Source organism: Ursus americanus, chromosome 6 (genome assembly GCF_024610735.1).
Source record: "Ursus americanus isolate L20-20 chromosome 6, mUrsAme1.1.p, whole genome shotgun sequence".
Taxonomy (NCBI): Eukaryota; Metazoa; Chordata; class Mammalia; order Carnivora; family Ursidae; genus Ursus; species Ursus americanus.
The window spans coordinates 49,118,267-49,134,496 of NC_142132.1; the positions used below are offsets into that span (position 1 = coordinate 49,118,267).

The 16,230-nt window shown below is 39.3% G+C and overlaps 1 long non-coding RNA gene across 1 annotated transcript in view; it reads right to left on the reverse strand.

The window, feature by feature from the left end:
* Window positions 1-16,230, reverse strand: part of LOC123783005 (uncharacterized) — a 30,734-nt gene extending 14,504 nt beyond the window's left edge. The window contains exon 1 of the long non-coding RNA XR_006777097.2: window positions 1,601-16,230. This is a non-coding gene — a long non-coding RNA (uncharacterized LOC123783005). The remainder of the gene's footprint in view (window positions 1-1,600) is intronic.

A 16,230-nucleotide genomic window follows, 5' to 3' on the forward strand; every position in this document is an offset into this window, starting at 1 on the left:
GCCTTTCTACATATTTACTGACCTTGGGAAAATTATTTTCATTGCCAGGCCTCAATTTCCTCTTCCATGAAATAATGGGTTCAACTGGATGATCCCCATGGAAGAATTATGTTAATATCATTGAATATGCCCAAGAAGATGAACACTTAAGAATCAAAAGCCACTTGCCATCAACCATGGCCAAACACAAATATCCCATGGGAATTGGAGAAAAAGTGCAGCTTCCCCAGGTTGCTATAGTCATTGCCCATTGATTGAATGGACAGAGCGCTTCACTAAGAGCTTCCCTTAGTGAAGATTTACTTAGGTGTGGACAGATGATGGGGTGCAAATCAGGCCTGCCTAGGAGCAAGTCTCATGTATACTCGGCTTCTTAAGGAGGAATTTGTGCTTCTTATTTCCAGTGAATGATTTCAGTGGGTCAGAGAAAAGGAGTTTCCCACTTATGAAGTCCTTCCCCGCTACAAGGAAGGGGATAACTGCACGTCTAAACTGTGGACTTTATATGTATTTTTTTTCTCCTGATAAATGCCTTGGAAACATCCACATAAAATCAACATGAAGGTCTAAAAATTGGATCCTTTAAATCACTCACTCTGTGCTTATACAGTGTGGGGCACGGAGGTAGCTTTCTTGGGCCATTTTTTTTTTTCACTGATTGTATAGAGCTGCTGAAATAGTTGTATCAGAAGAAAGGTTTCATGTAAGTCCCTACCCACCCCCCCCAACTCCCACGTCCCCATCCCCAGGCAGCCACGGGTTCATTTCTGTGCTTCTCCTCAATATCGTCAGAAAAGGAGGAAATTAGGACTTCTCTGAAGACCTTCATCTAAACCAGGGAGCCCCATGAGAGCAGAAGAATCTCCTGTGCCCCAACTCAGGGCCTAGAGCCTGGCCCACAGTGGGACCTCGGGAATTGTCAGCTAGTTGAATGGATAAATTAACTTGAAGCCAAGATCTGCTTTGATCTGTTCCAGCTCATGTGGAAATTGAGGAATGGCAAGGAGATTGGAGAAGCATTTAGAGAAAGAGTAGCATCCTGACACTTGGCAAGAAAAATACACTCGGTCAAGCTGTAGAGGAGGGCTCTCTCTTGGGGCCCTTAGCAAGGTGACCTTGACCCAGGTGACTGTTCTCAAATCTGAGCTCTGCAGGTAAAAATTTCTCTCCTAGCTAGAAAAATGTCCTTAAAAAAAATAAAGTGAACTTGGCAGTCTTTCAAATTCTGTAGCTTAGACTTTCAAATAAACATTTTACAACATGACATAGGATGGCTTAAGCTTAGTCCTGATGAAAAGAGGAAATCACGTAGCAATTGCAAGGCAAGTAGCAATAGTATCTTACAGCGAGTAAACAGATTATAGGCTCCAAAGTCCTTTACATACATTATCCCATTCAGAATGGTACAACTACACGTTCATCTCCAATATGGGCGGGGACCAAGTATCTCTTGTTTATATCACTGTATTCTCCTCACTTCAATAAATAGTTGTTAATAGATATTTGTTGAACAGATCGGTGACAACAAATCAGATGCTGGTTTAGAGATGCCGTATCATTTTCTCAATGTCAAATAGTTAAAAAATGGCAGAGCAATTACATTTCAGCACAGGTAGATAAGAATGTTTTCCAAATGTGCTCATAACTCAGCCTCTTGCCACACCCACAATGGCAGGTAGATTCACCTTCAGTTTCATTGAAACAGGTAGTGTTCAACCTGAAGAAAGGAGAAAGTTTTAGATCATACAGGAAAATGTGGAAAAACAACAATATCCACCCAATGTAGATTGTTTTATAGAAATTAGCTCACAAATCCCAAAGAAGATCAACCCTCATTATAGCTTTGTGTTATATTATGGTTTATCATGTCGTATGGATTGGTAGTTTAAGGTCAATAAATTATTTTTTTAAAGCTCACCAAAATGCCCGAGTAATATTTCTCTTTCTAAAATTCCCTTGATTTTTCTGTAAAAGTATGCTGTGACCAAAATTTAGCAATCTTGCAGATGATATGCATATGCCTTTCATCTTTAAGAACAATAGTGTTTAGCACTCTATTCATGGATTCCGGAAATTATCCCTTGGGTGCTTCTAAAATGCTTCTTGCAGAGGAAGTCCTGTACGCAACAATTTACTAGTCTTTGGGATGGCAGAGTAAGTGAAACGTTTACATCCAGCCAAACCCAGAAAGGCTGTAGCATGTAACTCCAGGGAAAGTGCTATATTCAGTGGTGCTTTCTCTTTTTAATTTCTGAATTTAAAGCTGCAGTTGGAAAGAAGAGAAAGATGGGCACCCCCCTTTCCTTCTGGTCGATAAGCTCACATCAGCTTGCCCAGAACTCACAGACATTATCTTCACTCAGGACAGGTGGCGGAAGGGGTGGTTTGCTCTCTCCTCACCCTGTCCTTTTAGGTTTCCGACATTTTTAAGACACGTGTAGAATTTTTTTCAGGTGAACACCACAAGAGATTTAATAGAAGATGCATTTGTTTTTGACTTCTAATTAATCAAGATAACATCTCTCTCAACCATTAGACAGTGAAATCAATACCTCAGGCAGCTGTACCACCAGTTAGACTTACACACCAATACCTACTATTGGCAAATCAGTGATGTATTTAACCACGTTGTACTCTATCATTTTATAATATGAGACCAACATGACTATGTTGAGCAGGATACTTTTGCCTCTGGGCCCAATAATGGGATTTCTTCTGCATCCCTCAGCCCTGGCCCACTCCCTCCCCCACCCAAAGCTGGGGTGATGATTCATTTCCCAGACTCTGATTTGCACAAAACCATATACTCACCATGAAGGACATCAGGATCCCAGAATATGAGAAACATTGGTAGAGAAAAGATGCCGGATAAAAAGGTGGGACAACAACCGTAAGAGATGTGGGTATGTCATGAGCTCCTTCCATCAACAAGCAGTGGTGGCCTGGGGTAGGAAGGGTCCTGGCTATTCTGAGGCCCTGCTTTTAGGAAATAGCATATGTAGGATGTCTTAGGTCTGGCTGAGGGGGTAATGAATCTCTGGGGAATTCACTGTAGACTAGTGGCACTTACCCTATTCACTAGAAATAGTCTTCTAGGAAAAACCCACCAAGCCCAGGGCTCCATGGTAGGGGGAGGGCTTTATCTTCAAGGAAACCTATGGCCTTCTGCTGAGTCAGAACTAGAGCACTGAGTCCATGATATGTTCCAGGAGTTGGCTAGGTATCCCAGGCACTGTGTAACCAAGAAAGCCTACATGGCAGGTGACTCTCCTCTAGACCCTACACACAGTCTTGACAAGTCACTCAAGTCCAGCATCACTATTACTCTTTATTAGAGTGCCCTACGTTTCAATCATCTCAATTTTTCATCTAATTTGTGAGTATTCTGTGAGCAAGACTCTTGAAGGCATGATGAGTTCTAGGTGACCTGGGACCTAAAGAAGACACTCTTGACGCAGGGGACAAAGAGCCTGGGAGGGGTTGAATAAAGGTACCTGCTGGGACTCTGAGGCACAACAGAGCTAGTGCTAACCTTTAAGACAGGCACACTCTTCTGACTGATCATTTTCCAGAAAGCATTCTTCGACCCCCTCTGGTTTCCCCCTCCACACCCTGGCTATACTTGGAACCCTTTCTCTACTACATGTCACAGTAAGAGATCTGTTTCCTGTCTCTTCTCTGAGTGCCTGCGAGCCCCAGGAGTCTTGTTGCTCTCCATTCCTCCAGGGCTAAGCGCAGACTTGGTCCAAAGGGGACATTCTGTCAAGGGTAGCTATTCTTCTGGGGAGATCAGATGCAGGCATCGCTGAACATGAGGGTAGGGCACCACAAGTTAGTCTGCATGTGAAAGGGTTAAGAAATATTGAATTAATCCCATTTCATGAAATACCTGATGAGGGGAGGAACACACTTCTAGAATGCCTATATTGTAGGCAACATGGTAGAGGGAGTAATAACAACAACCATAACAATATCTATCGTAATGATGAAGATAAGTGCATGGCTTTGTGTGTGTCTCTCTGAGGCTGGTTTTAATACCTTGTCATATTGAAGAGGAAGCTGACTCTGAGAGGTCAAATCATACACCCCAGGTCACGCAGCATTTGAACTTGGTCTGAATTTAAAACCTGTGCTCCTTCCTCAATGTTACATTACCTCCCACTTAAAATTCTAACGTGATCTTTCTTCAGTTTTCACTGAGACATTTCCCCTTTTTCCTCAACACTCGGTTTCTTTCCCAGAGCTCATGATGTTCACAGCCTTGTGTTCCTCTCATTGGAAAGTTACACTTGGAACATCAACATATACAGAAAAGTGAGTTTTTAGGAATAGGATTATGCTTCCAGGATCTATTCTTTTGCCACCAAGATAATGATTCCGTGGATCATAGGCGTTGCCCTGGAGACCTATACACACCAACGCCCTACAAGAGGGGAACCTCCATGCTGTGTGCGCTGGATATAAAGGACGAACTTCTGCTGACACTGTTTCTAATGGAAAAGCTTCAATTAGGTGCCCAAGATTGTTCCCCAGTAACGTGAGCCTTGGGCTCAATAAGAGATCCCTTCTTCACTCTTTGCTTTAGAGTCTAACTTACAGTAGCTAGGAATTTATATCATCCATGAGCTTGGTTAAGGTTTTCATTAAAATATTTTTCTTTAACATAATCTTGGATGGGAGGCTGAATCTGTCATTTGTAGCACACGTTTGGGTGAAATGAGGCATAATGTCTCTGGCCTCAGTCTTCAAGTCACTTCCCTCTTAATGACATTTTTACACTCCCACCTCATATTGTCTTGAGCTATATGGTCTGCCCATTTGAATAGAAAGTCCTGGATCAACCACAATAGGCAGTCCAATGTACTGCTCACAGGTCTGTAGAAATGAGTCAGGGTTTTGATTAATTACCTGGTCTCAGCCTTGATGTTAAATCTTACCCTTAATGTATTGCCGTGTGAACATGCATTATGGATTGTGAAACCATTCACCCACAAAGGAAGTTGTTTGGCTGACATTTAATTTTACCACTTGTCAGCACCATGATATGAGAGAGGAGCCATCTTTTGACAGGAAGTGCTCTGAATTCTTCCAGGGATTCGTTGGTGATGTGCAAACCTCTGCAGGGCATCTTATGATTGTTCTTTCAGTCAGCATTCATGTTTCAAACTCTTGGTTTAAGTCCCTCAGTATTAGTCAGCAAAATCAAAAGTGGCTGGTCTTCATAAAACATAGGCTTGTCCAGGATGTCTTTGACTCACTCTGTCTTGTGGTAGCCCATTCACTGTCATCTCTTTCTCTGTAGTTCTGAGGGCTTCAGGTGAGCTGTAAATACAGGCCCTGCCTTCCTTGGTCCAGGCCGCACTCGGACTTGCTACTCTGCTCCAATGTCAGCCATCTCTGCTTTCTTGCATTGATTCTTTATTTTTGTATTCATTCGTTTAACAAATACTGGTTGAGTACCTACCATGTGACAGGCTCTCTGCTAGATGCTAGGGATACAATGATGATTATAATTGGCATGGTTCTTATACTCATGATTGTTAGAGTTTATTGGAGGAGATAGTAATACAGTATGTAATTATGTATCATCATAAACACTAGGAAGAAAAATAATAGCAGCTATAAAAAAATAAAAGATAACCTGGGACCTAGTTGAGATGGGTTGCTGGGAGTTAGCCTGTAATTTCCTTACTTCCTGACCACCCACCTCCTCTACACTTGTGGAATTGCCCTTAAATGAAAATAATTTCCCCACTCAAGGAAACACACCCTTCCTGGAGCCCTTGAATCCAGTGACTGGTCCACAAAAGGACACAAAGATCTGACTCCCTCGCCTCAGGGCAGGTTAATTCTGAAGCTCCAAGCCCAGTGCCGGATCTGCTGAGGGCTCTGGTACAGCTGCATGCAGTCCAACTTCTCTCTGCCCAATCCTGCTCCCCTCACTCCCTTATAGGACTTGTTCCAGAGGGTACTCTCCAATAAACCTCCACGAAAATCTCAGAGCCTGGTTTCCTGAGGACCTGATCTATGGTGCAGCCCATCCCAACAGGTGGCATTTAGCTGAGGCTAACAGCAGGAAGAACGGGGAGACATCTCCCCAAGCACAGGGAACAGCATGTACAAAGACCAGGAAGGAGAAGCACTGGGAAGGAATTATAGGTCAGTAGTTGTAGGGAATGCTGTGCTCTGATGGTCCTCCCTCACACGATTAGATTCTAAGGCCTCTCCAGCATGATCTGGCCTTGCCCATCCATATGCCTCCTAACCTATGTCCCCATCCAAACTGTACACAAGTTAGACCCGCCTCCTCCCTGCTTCTGAGGCCCTGACTATGGACTTCTTCCAGCTTGCCCTGCTTTCTCCTCTCTTACCAACTGCTATCCTTATCAACTTATTTTTGAAAACTTGATTTCAAGCTTACTCTTTTCTCCTCACAACTTAGTGCTTAGTTATTAATGATTCTCCTTTTATTTGGGTTTTTAAAAAAATGTGTTGCTTGTGCAACACTTACAGCCCTGATGAGACCAAAGATGCTTCATAGAAGAAATAGTTTGGGAACTTCTATGGAATTCTCTTTTGCCCGGAGAGAGGGCTGAGGGAGAGATGAAGCAGCGAACCAGTGAGGGTTCTTAGTTATGGACAGCAGGGACCTAGTCTTGGGTAGTTCAAGAAGGAAAGAAACTTATTAGAGGATGTTATATGACTCACGGATTATCTGGGGGGAGCCAGAGAACCAGGTTTACATAGCCTCCTTCATCATGGGCTATGTCAGTGGGGACATCACTGCCACTTGGCCCAGGCTGTGGTTCATACACAACCCTGATGCTGAGTCAGGACGTGTCACTAGAGTCTCAGTCATTGCTGTCTCTGGGACATCTCTCCTTCCATCCCTTCAGAGTGGTGTCTGGCTGGCATCTGCTTAACTGAGTCCCTAGGTTCTGAATCAGAGTCCCACACAGAAACATCTGACCAGGGGAGCCTAAGTCACATGCCTGCACTGCCAGAAAACCGGCAAGCCAAGTTTCGGGCATCTACTGTAGGGTAGTGAGGATTAATAGGTGGAAACATTGGAAGCTTTAGAAAGGTGTTCAAGTGTGATGGACAGCCAAAAACACTGACTATTGAGTACTACATTTGGATGGGAGGGGGAGTGGAGATAGAGCATGAAGGGCCTCTACTACCAGTCTACGAAGTTGACCCATACCCGGGGTCTTCACCCCTACACCCCCTGCCTTCACATTGGATCCCTGAGAAAGACCTTCTGATTTACTTGTTAAGCATCTCTTAAAACCCTGTGTCTCCCTTACCATTATCCCCATTCAGCGTTAGCAAACTTTGGTCTTCAGGCCAGATCCAGCCTGCGTAAACCAAGTTTTATTGGACCACAGACACGCCCATTTGTTAATAGGTTGTCTGTGGCCGTTTTAAGTGGAGTAGTTTTGCTAGAGGCCATATGGCTGACAAAGCCTAAAATATTTACTACCTCGTCCTTTACAGAAAAGGTTTGCTGATCCCTGTCCTTCTCTACACCAGCACCATCTCTTACTGGTCTTCTGCAAGAACTTCCTAAAGAGCCCCAAAGTTCTTACCAGTGAGTACATCTGATAGCCAGGGTGCTCACTGCAAAACATAAATACAGTCATGTCAATGGAAGATAAACTTATTCAATAAACTCATTACACTTAATATAAAGAGCAACACCCTCAAAATGGCAGTAAGATCCTACAAAATTCAACTCGAGTTTACATGCCTGCCTACATGCCTGGTTGGTCAGCAGGACAATAACACTGAGTGAAAGACACCAACAGACATGGTTAGAGTATGTGATGTTTCTTTGATGATCAAGGATGAGAGGTGATATTCTGACAAAGCATGAGCTGAGAGCTTGCCCCCAGGTATTGGATACAGGGAGAGGCTTCCACTTTTCCCAAGCCCCTCACAAAAAACCCAGCTGCTGTGGGTAACACTCCATGGAATGAGGATTCAACCAGCAGCAAGAAGCTTGATTTCATCATTCTTCTATTTTTAAAAATACCTTCTTGCCTCCCTCCCCCTCACCCATCTGTCTCTGACTGTGGTGCTGCTTGCTCTTCGGATGCAAGTGATAGATGCTTTCTATCCCAGCACATTTCTCTTTATTGCAGGACTACATAAATTAATGATTAATTTCCAGGTATGGTGAACTCCAGTAGGCCCATGTTTCAAGCATGCATAAGGTTCATTCCTGATATGAGCCCTCTGGTCTAAGATTAAATGTCCTCACAGTATCATTTCTGTAGATTTAGCTTGTTTTGTTTGCTTTGTTTATTCAGGGTTTTTGTTTTGTCTTTATGTTGTTTTATCTTTCTGAACTTCTATTTTATTATGCATAGTACATGATTATCTCTTGACTATATAATAAGGGGGAAAGAGAGTAGCAATCAAATGAATCAATTATATCATCAATTGAATAATTTGTCTATTTTGTGAGTATATGTTATGTATTGTCTGTCCCTTCTGAGGTTAACAAGTTCTAATAATTATAGTAACAACTTTTTAAAAAAGTTTTTATTTTAGTTTCAGTTAGTTAGCATGCAGTGTTATATTGGTTTCAAGTGTACAATATAGTAATTCAACACTTCCATACTAATAATCGCATTTTATACTTTATAAAGCCTCCACTATCACTACAACTACTCATCCTTCTCGTCAGACTGCCCACTTTATTATTTTTAACCCTATTCCCAGGAACTGCTGAAGGTATTCTTACTATATGCCAACATCAAGGTACTCTCTCCTGCCCAAACAGGTAATGAGTACTCTCCAGGGTGCTCTGGGGATATCTATCCTATATATACCTACCTACCGACCTACCTGCCTACATACCTATTATTTGTTTGGAACAGAATAATAGAAGCTAAAATTGGTTCTAAGATTATACAACTTGGGCATATTATTTATTTTTAGATATTTTAAATAGAATTTTTATTGGAATATGATGTACATGCAGAAACACAAAATATACAAAATACAAAATACACAAAATATAACACAATAGAGCTTAATGGATTTTCCACAAAGTGCACACGGCCGTGTGACCACCACCCCAGATCAAGAAATACAATATTACTGGTTCTACCCAAGATCCTTCATGGCCCATTCCAGTCAGCGCCACTCCAAAGGTAACAAGTATTAAGACAGCTGTCACATTGTGTCTCTTCTCCTCGTCTTAAGGGGACACCATTTATATTGGATTAGAGCTCACTGAACACATTTTTTGGAAGGATACAACTCAGCCCACAGTAGTCCATTTTAAAGCTCTGTAGTTAGGTGTATACTTCTTTACGATCATTATGTCTTTTTGGTAAATTGACATTTTATCATTATATATTGTCCACTTTTATCCTTGGTTATTGTTTTCCAGGTTCTACTTTGTCTGATACTAATATAAATGTTCCACCTTTTTTCTTTTAATTAGTGTTTGCAAGGTAGACTTTTGTGCTTTTTACTCTTAATCTATGTATGTTCTATAGTTCCAGAGAATTTCTATAGTTTCTTTTAGTTATATATTTATCAATTCTGATGATCTTTTTCTCTTAATGTTTACCAATCAGCATTTAGTGATGTTGATATGTTTGGATTCAAATCTACCATTTTATTGTTTTCTGGTTTTTATTCCTCTGTTTTTTCTTTCCTGCCCTTTTGTGCTTTTAAATATATTTGTGTAATTTTTATTTGTTGCCCTGGGGATTAAAAAATCCAATCTTAACTTCTAACATTCTACTTAGAATCAACATTTCACCACTTTGTGTGTAATGTAGGGAGTGTACCACAATATAGGTCCCTGTACCCGCTCTTCTTTGGTTATAGTTGTCTTACATATTATATCTGTATACATCGAAAACCCCTTGGGACAATGTTTTAATTTTTTATTTCAATGGACAAATACATTTTTAAAGAACTCAGTAGGAAAAGGATAGCCCCCTATATTTACCTATTTAGTATTTCTGTTGTTCTTCCTTTACTTCCATAGTTTGAAGTTTTACTCTGTTATCATGTCCCTCTGTCTGAAGAACTTCCTTTAGCAATTCTTCTAGATCAGGCTTGTCGCTGGTAACAGAAATCTCTTAGCATTCCTTCAGATGAGAAAGTTTTTATTTCACCCTCATTCCTAAAGGATATTTTTTCTGGAAAGTCAATTTTTTTTTTTAACCAGGGAAATGGATAATCACACTTTCTATTTCTTCCTGTGTCAATTTCAGTGAGTTGCCTTTTTTAAATTAGTATTTCATCTAGTTTTTCAAATTTATTGGCATAAATTGTTCATGATACCTTCCTTCAAATATATATAGGATCTGTATTTTCATTTCCTTATTTATTCCTGATATTTGTAACTTGTGCCCTCTCTCTCTCTCGCTTTTTTTTCTCTTTATCAATTTTCACAGGGGTTTGCCAAGAAAAGGATAAAAGACCTAAGTTACAAATATCAGGAATGAATGACTAATGCAGCTCTGAATATTAATGTACGTGTCTTTGTGTGGACGTAGGTTTTCATTTCTCCTGGGTAGATGATTAGGAGTGGAAATAGTGCATCATATATTAAATTTATCTTCAAATTTTTAAGAAACTGCTAAATTGTTTTCTGAAGTTTCTGTACTATTTTACATTCTTATCAGCAATGCATAAGCCTTCTAGTTTCTCCACATTCTCACCAAAACTTGGTATTGTCTTTGACTATAGTCATTCTAGTGGGTGTATAGTGATATCTCATTGTGATTTTAATTTGCATTTCTCTAGAAATTAATGTTATTAAGTGCTTTTTTGTGCATATTAGCCATTTCTATGTATTATTTGATGAAATGATTGTTCAAATATTTTACCTGTATTTTAATTGAATTTTTCATCTTATTATTGAGTTATAGGAGTTCTTCACATAGTCTAAATATAAGGCATTAAAAAAGATGTTTTCAGTCTACCTTGTGTTTTACTGTCCTCTAATTCCTTTTGAGTCTTGTACTTTATGTACACAGTCTCAGGGTAAGCCAGGAGTGTGAGAATAGCTTGGAGGCTCTCTGTCTCCACTGACCATGTATATAGACTCAGCCAAAAATATGTTTGTCCCAATCAGGACTACAATCTCAGGCTACTAGAATGAAGCCATTGGCCTTGCCACTTGTTTGTCTAAGAGAAGTCATTTCCATTGAAGATGGGCAATACCTATTGCCACTAATGGAGTGAGTCCTCCTCAACTGTGTCAGAAAAACTGCTGGTCCTCATAGCCTACACTGTCCTGGCAGAATCTCCACATGACCTATTTGAAGGAGGGGGTAATGGGAGTAGCCTCATCCCCAGGGCTGAATGCCACAGAATCCCACTGTTTTTATCCTAACTCAATAATTTATCACAGATCATTATATGACTTTGGTAGAATTTCAGAGTAATTACATGATATTACTGGTTAGTTTTGTCCAGCTTTATAGTTACTTTTTGGGGAGAACATTTGCCAATCTCACTTGTAAATCCTGACTTTCCTATCTTGAGTTTATACTTTCTTCTTTTTAATATATGCATTTAACCCTATATATTTTCTTCTAAGAACAGTTTGAGCTTCATTGCATAAGTTTTGATAAGCTTTATTTCATGATAATCTAATTTAAAATATATTTCAATTTCCATTTCAATTATTTCTTTGCCTCATGGGTTATTTATAACTCTATTGTCTAATTGCGTACTGTGGGGAGTTTTAATAATCTTTGGTACTGATCACTGGCTTCATTAAACTATTTTAAGAGAACATACTCAAAATTAGTCATAATTTTGCCCCCCAGAGGACATCTGGCAATATCTGGAGATGAGTGCTGTTGTCATAACTGGGGGAGGGGAGCTGATCCTGGCATCTAGCGGATAGAGGCCAGGAATACTGCTAAGCATCCTATAATGCACAGAACAGTCTCTCATGACAAAGAATTTTATCAAGCCCAAAATGTCAATAGTGTCAAGGGTGAGACACCGAAGTTGGTGGAGACTAACCTTAAAGTCTGGCATGTCACAAAGTTTGATAAATGTTCCGTATCTACTGGAAAAGAATGTGATTCTGTCAATGTTCACTTCAATGTCCTCTATTAGATTCATATTTCCTCATCATGTTGTTAATGGAGTCTAGAGTCTTACTAATTTTTTAAAAAGATTTTATTTATTTATTTGACAGAGAGACAGCCAGCAAGAGCGGGAACACAAGCAGGGGGAGTGGGAGAGGAAGAAGGAGGCTCCCAACAGAGCAGGGAGCCTGATATGGGGCTCGATCCCAGGACCCTGGGATCAGGCCCTGAGCCGAAGGCAGACGCTTAATGACTAAACCACCCAGATGCCCTGTAGATTCTTACTAATTTTTGTCTGCTTGTTCTACTGGTTACTAAGAGAAGCATGTTAAATTCTCCCATTTGGCTTATAGATTCATCTCTCTCTCTCTCTCTCTCTCTCTTTTTTTTCAATTGCTACTTATATTTTGAGGTCATTTTTTAGGTTCATATAAATTTTTCTATCTTCTTGGCTAATAGACCTTTTGTCAGGAAATCATCTCCAGTAATGCTTCATGCCTTATCTGATATTACAACAGGTTTCTTATGGCTAATGTTTCCTTATCTTTTCTCCATCCATCAATATTCAAGGTACTCTACAATTTATCTGAAGTTGTCTCTTGTAAGTATAATGTAATTTGAGTCTGAGGTTTTATCCAATCTAAGAATATTTGTCTTTTATTGAAATATTCAGGCAATTTACATTTAATATTATTACCAATGTATTTAGATTTATATTTACCATCTTACTGTTTTTCAGTTATTATCTACTTTTGGTTCCTTTCTGTCTCCTTTCTTCAAAATTTTTTGATTAATCAAATATTTTTTATTTTTTAAAGATTTTATTTATTTATTTATTTTAATTCTTATTTTACAAAAGATTTTATTTATTTATTCATTTTTTAATTTTTATTTTTTTAAATATTTTATTTATTTATTTCACAGAGAGACAGCCAGAGAGAGAGGGAACACAAGTAGGGGGAGTGGGAGAGGAAGAAGCAGGCTCCTAGTGGAGAAGCCTGATGTGGGACTTGATCCCAGGACTCTGGGATCATGCCCTGAGCCACCCAGCCACCCCTGATTAATCAAATATTTTTATTATTCTCTCCCCTTATTTTCTTCATTACCACGCTCTTTTTTTCTTCTATTCTTTTAGTGGTTTTCCTAAATATTACAAAATACATTGTTAAGTTTTTAGGATCTAATATGTTAGTACTTTCACCTCTTCCCAGATAATCCTTAGAATATTTAACCTCCATTTATTCTAGCATCTTTGATGTTTTTCGTGTTAGTTGTTATCATACATTTTAATTGTGGATATGTATTTTAAATCACACAAGACATTGCTCTTTGGTACAGTCAATATGCCTTTCTGGTTGTCCACATATTTCCCTTTCTTATTGTGCTCTTTATTCCTTACTGCATACCCTTGATTCTGTCAGATAATTTTCTTTCTACCAGAACTCCCTTTAGTCTTTATTTAGCTCACACTTGCAAGAAGTAAATTCTCTCAGTCTTTGTCTAGAAACTTTATTTTTATCTTCACTATTAAAGGATATTTTTTGCTGGGTATGGAATTATAAAGTGGCAGTTTTTAAATTTCAGTACTTCAAATATACCATTCTGTTGTCCACAAGCTGCTATAGTTTCTCTTGGGACATCAGCCGTCTGTCCTATTATTGTTCCTTTTAAAGGTAATGCATCCTTATATTGGCTGCTTTCAAGCCATAGAATTGATTTTAGAGTGGTTTAGGTAGTCAGCTCTAGGGTTTATAATGAAAACATGATGTGGATGGGAGTATGTCGGCTTGGGGTAGGTATCTTCTATTGGCTCGTGCAGATTCTTCACCCCATGGGGAGGGGCACTGTGTTGTCAGCTCAAGATGCTGCAACAAAATACTATATACTGAGTGGCTTAAACATCAAACATTTATTTCTCACAGTTCTGGATGCTGGGAAGTCCAAGATTAAGATGCTGGCAGATTCAGTTCTTGGTGAGAACTCTCTTCCTGGCTTATAGATGGCTGCCTTCTTGCTGCATTCTCATGTGATAGAGAAAGAGAGCTCTGGTTATCTCCCTCTTCTTATAAAGACACAAATCCCACCATGGTGGCCCCATCCTCATGAGCGCATATAAACCTAATTCCTCCCAAAGATCCAGCCTCCAAATTCCATCTCACCATGGGGTTAAGGCTTCAGTACATGAATTTTGGGGAGACACATTCAGTTTATGGCATCCACATTCAGAGGAAAGGGCCAGAGCAGGGACTGCTAAAGGATCCTTTTGTCTGAGTCTAATAGTGGTACTGATACTAAGTATTGAGTCTATAACAACGATTAAACTGTAAACTTATAACTAAATGTAAATAAATAAAATTGGCAATTAGGACTACAGTACAAAATAAAATAATACGTGCTTTAATAATGCAGAAACTATACAAATAGAAATGGAGCAATTAAGGAGAAAAAGATGAGAAGTAGAAAAGCATGCTGATTTCCTCATCTTAAACAGCTTGAAATCAAAGCATACCATTTAAGGTTCACAAATCAAGTATCATCTATCCTCTAAAATGCATACTTCTGTTCCATGAGTTAGGCCATATGTGATTTGAAATTGGTAGAGATGGGTGCCGGTATACTGAAGAAATCGTTGATTCATGTATGGTATTTATCAATGTGTTAATATTTCAAACCACCAGGAAATAAAGTCTGAACGCAGCAAGCCACAGAGGAGTACAGGACTGTACACACCATGCAGCTACTCCATATTTTCTTTCTTGGATCACTTTGTCCATGTGCACTATCTTTGAGGGATTATTGCACATAACTCTCCACTCACTGTGTATTTGGCCCTTGTTTCCAGACATCAGCAGATGCAACATTTGCAACACACACACATGCGCATGCACACTCATACACACATGGACACACACTAAACTTTAATAAGACTAGGAAGACTAGAAATAGAATAAAATAATATAGTAGAAAAGGAGGACAAGAAATAAAAAATGAGCTAATGTATTTGTTGCCCACTTTAGAACACCATATCAGTCAGGGTTTCAACAGAGAAGCACAACCAGTGGTTATATATATAACGATATTTATGGCAGAGAATTGGCTTATGTGATGGTGGGGCAGGCCAGGCAAGTTCAAAATATGCAGTTTGGGCCATCAGGAAGAGCAGGCTGGAAAATCTTAGGCAGGATCTAATACTGCAGTGTACAGGTAGAATTTTTCTTTCCTCAAGACAGCCTCAGGTTTCTTGCTATTAAGAACTTAACCTGATTGGATCAGGCCCAGCCAGATAATTAAGAATAATCATTTACTTTAAGTCAGCTCACTATAGATGTTAATCACATCTGCTAAATACCTTCACAGAAACCTAGACTAGTGCTAAAACCTAGTCAAGTTGATACAAAGTTGACCACCACAGAAACACACATGAAGAATTTCAGGTTGGATTAAAAAACAAAACCCGTGGACATTTCTCTAAAAGTCTTTCAACTTTGTTAATTGTTAGAAAATTTTCACAATAAAATGTACATAAATATTGATAGAGAAAAATAAAAGCAATTCTATGTTCTGTATAGGAGACATACCTAATACATCATGACTCAGAAGATGTGGAAGAATAAAAGGCAACCATAAACAAGGAAGATGAAATAAAAAAGAAAATGAATTAGCAAACTTAATAATACATCTTATTGAATATAGTCCCAAATCCTTAAATAATCCTAAATATATTATATCTTATTTATACATTTATATATAATATATACGTTAATATCAGGCTAAATAATATAATAAAGAATGAATACATAACTATTGTAATTATATGCAATCAATAATATAGCATTCACATGCATAAATCAACATGATTTATGCATGTGAATGCTATAGTTACATGGATAAGCAAAAATATGCTGGCCTAAGATTTTAACTCATCTGTCTTTATAAGGAGACAAACAGAAGACTCAAATAACATAATTAAAAAGGAGGGCTCCTGGGTTGCGCAGTTGGCTAAGCATCTGACTCTTGATTTTGGCTCAGGTCATGATCTCGGGGTCATGAGATCAAGCCCTGTGTCAGGCTCTGCACTGAGTGTGGAACCTGCTTAAGATTCTTTCTCTCTCTCTCAATCCCTCTGTCCACCACCCCCCCCCCCCGCCGACTC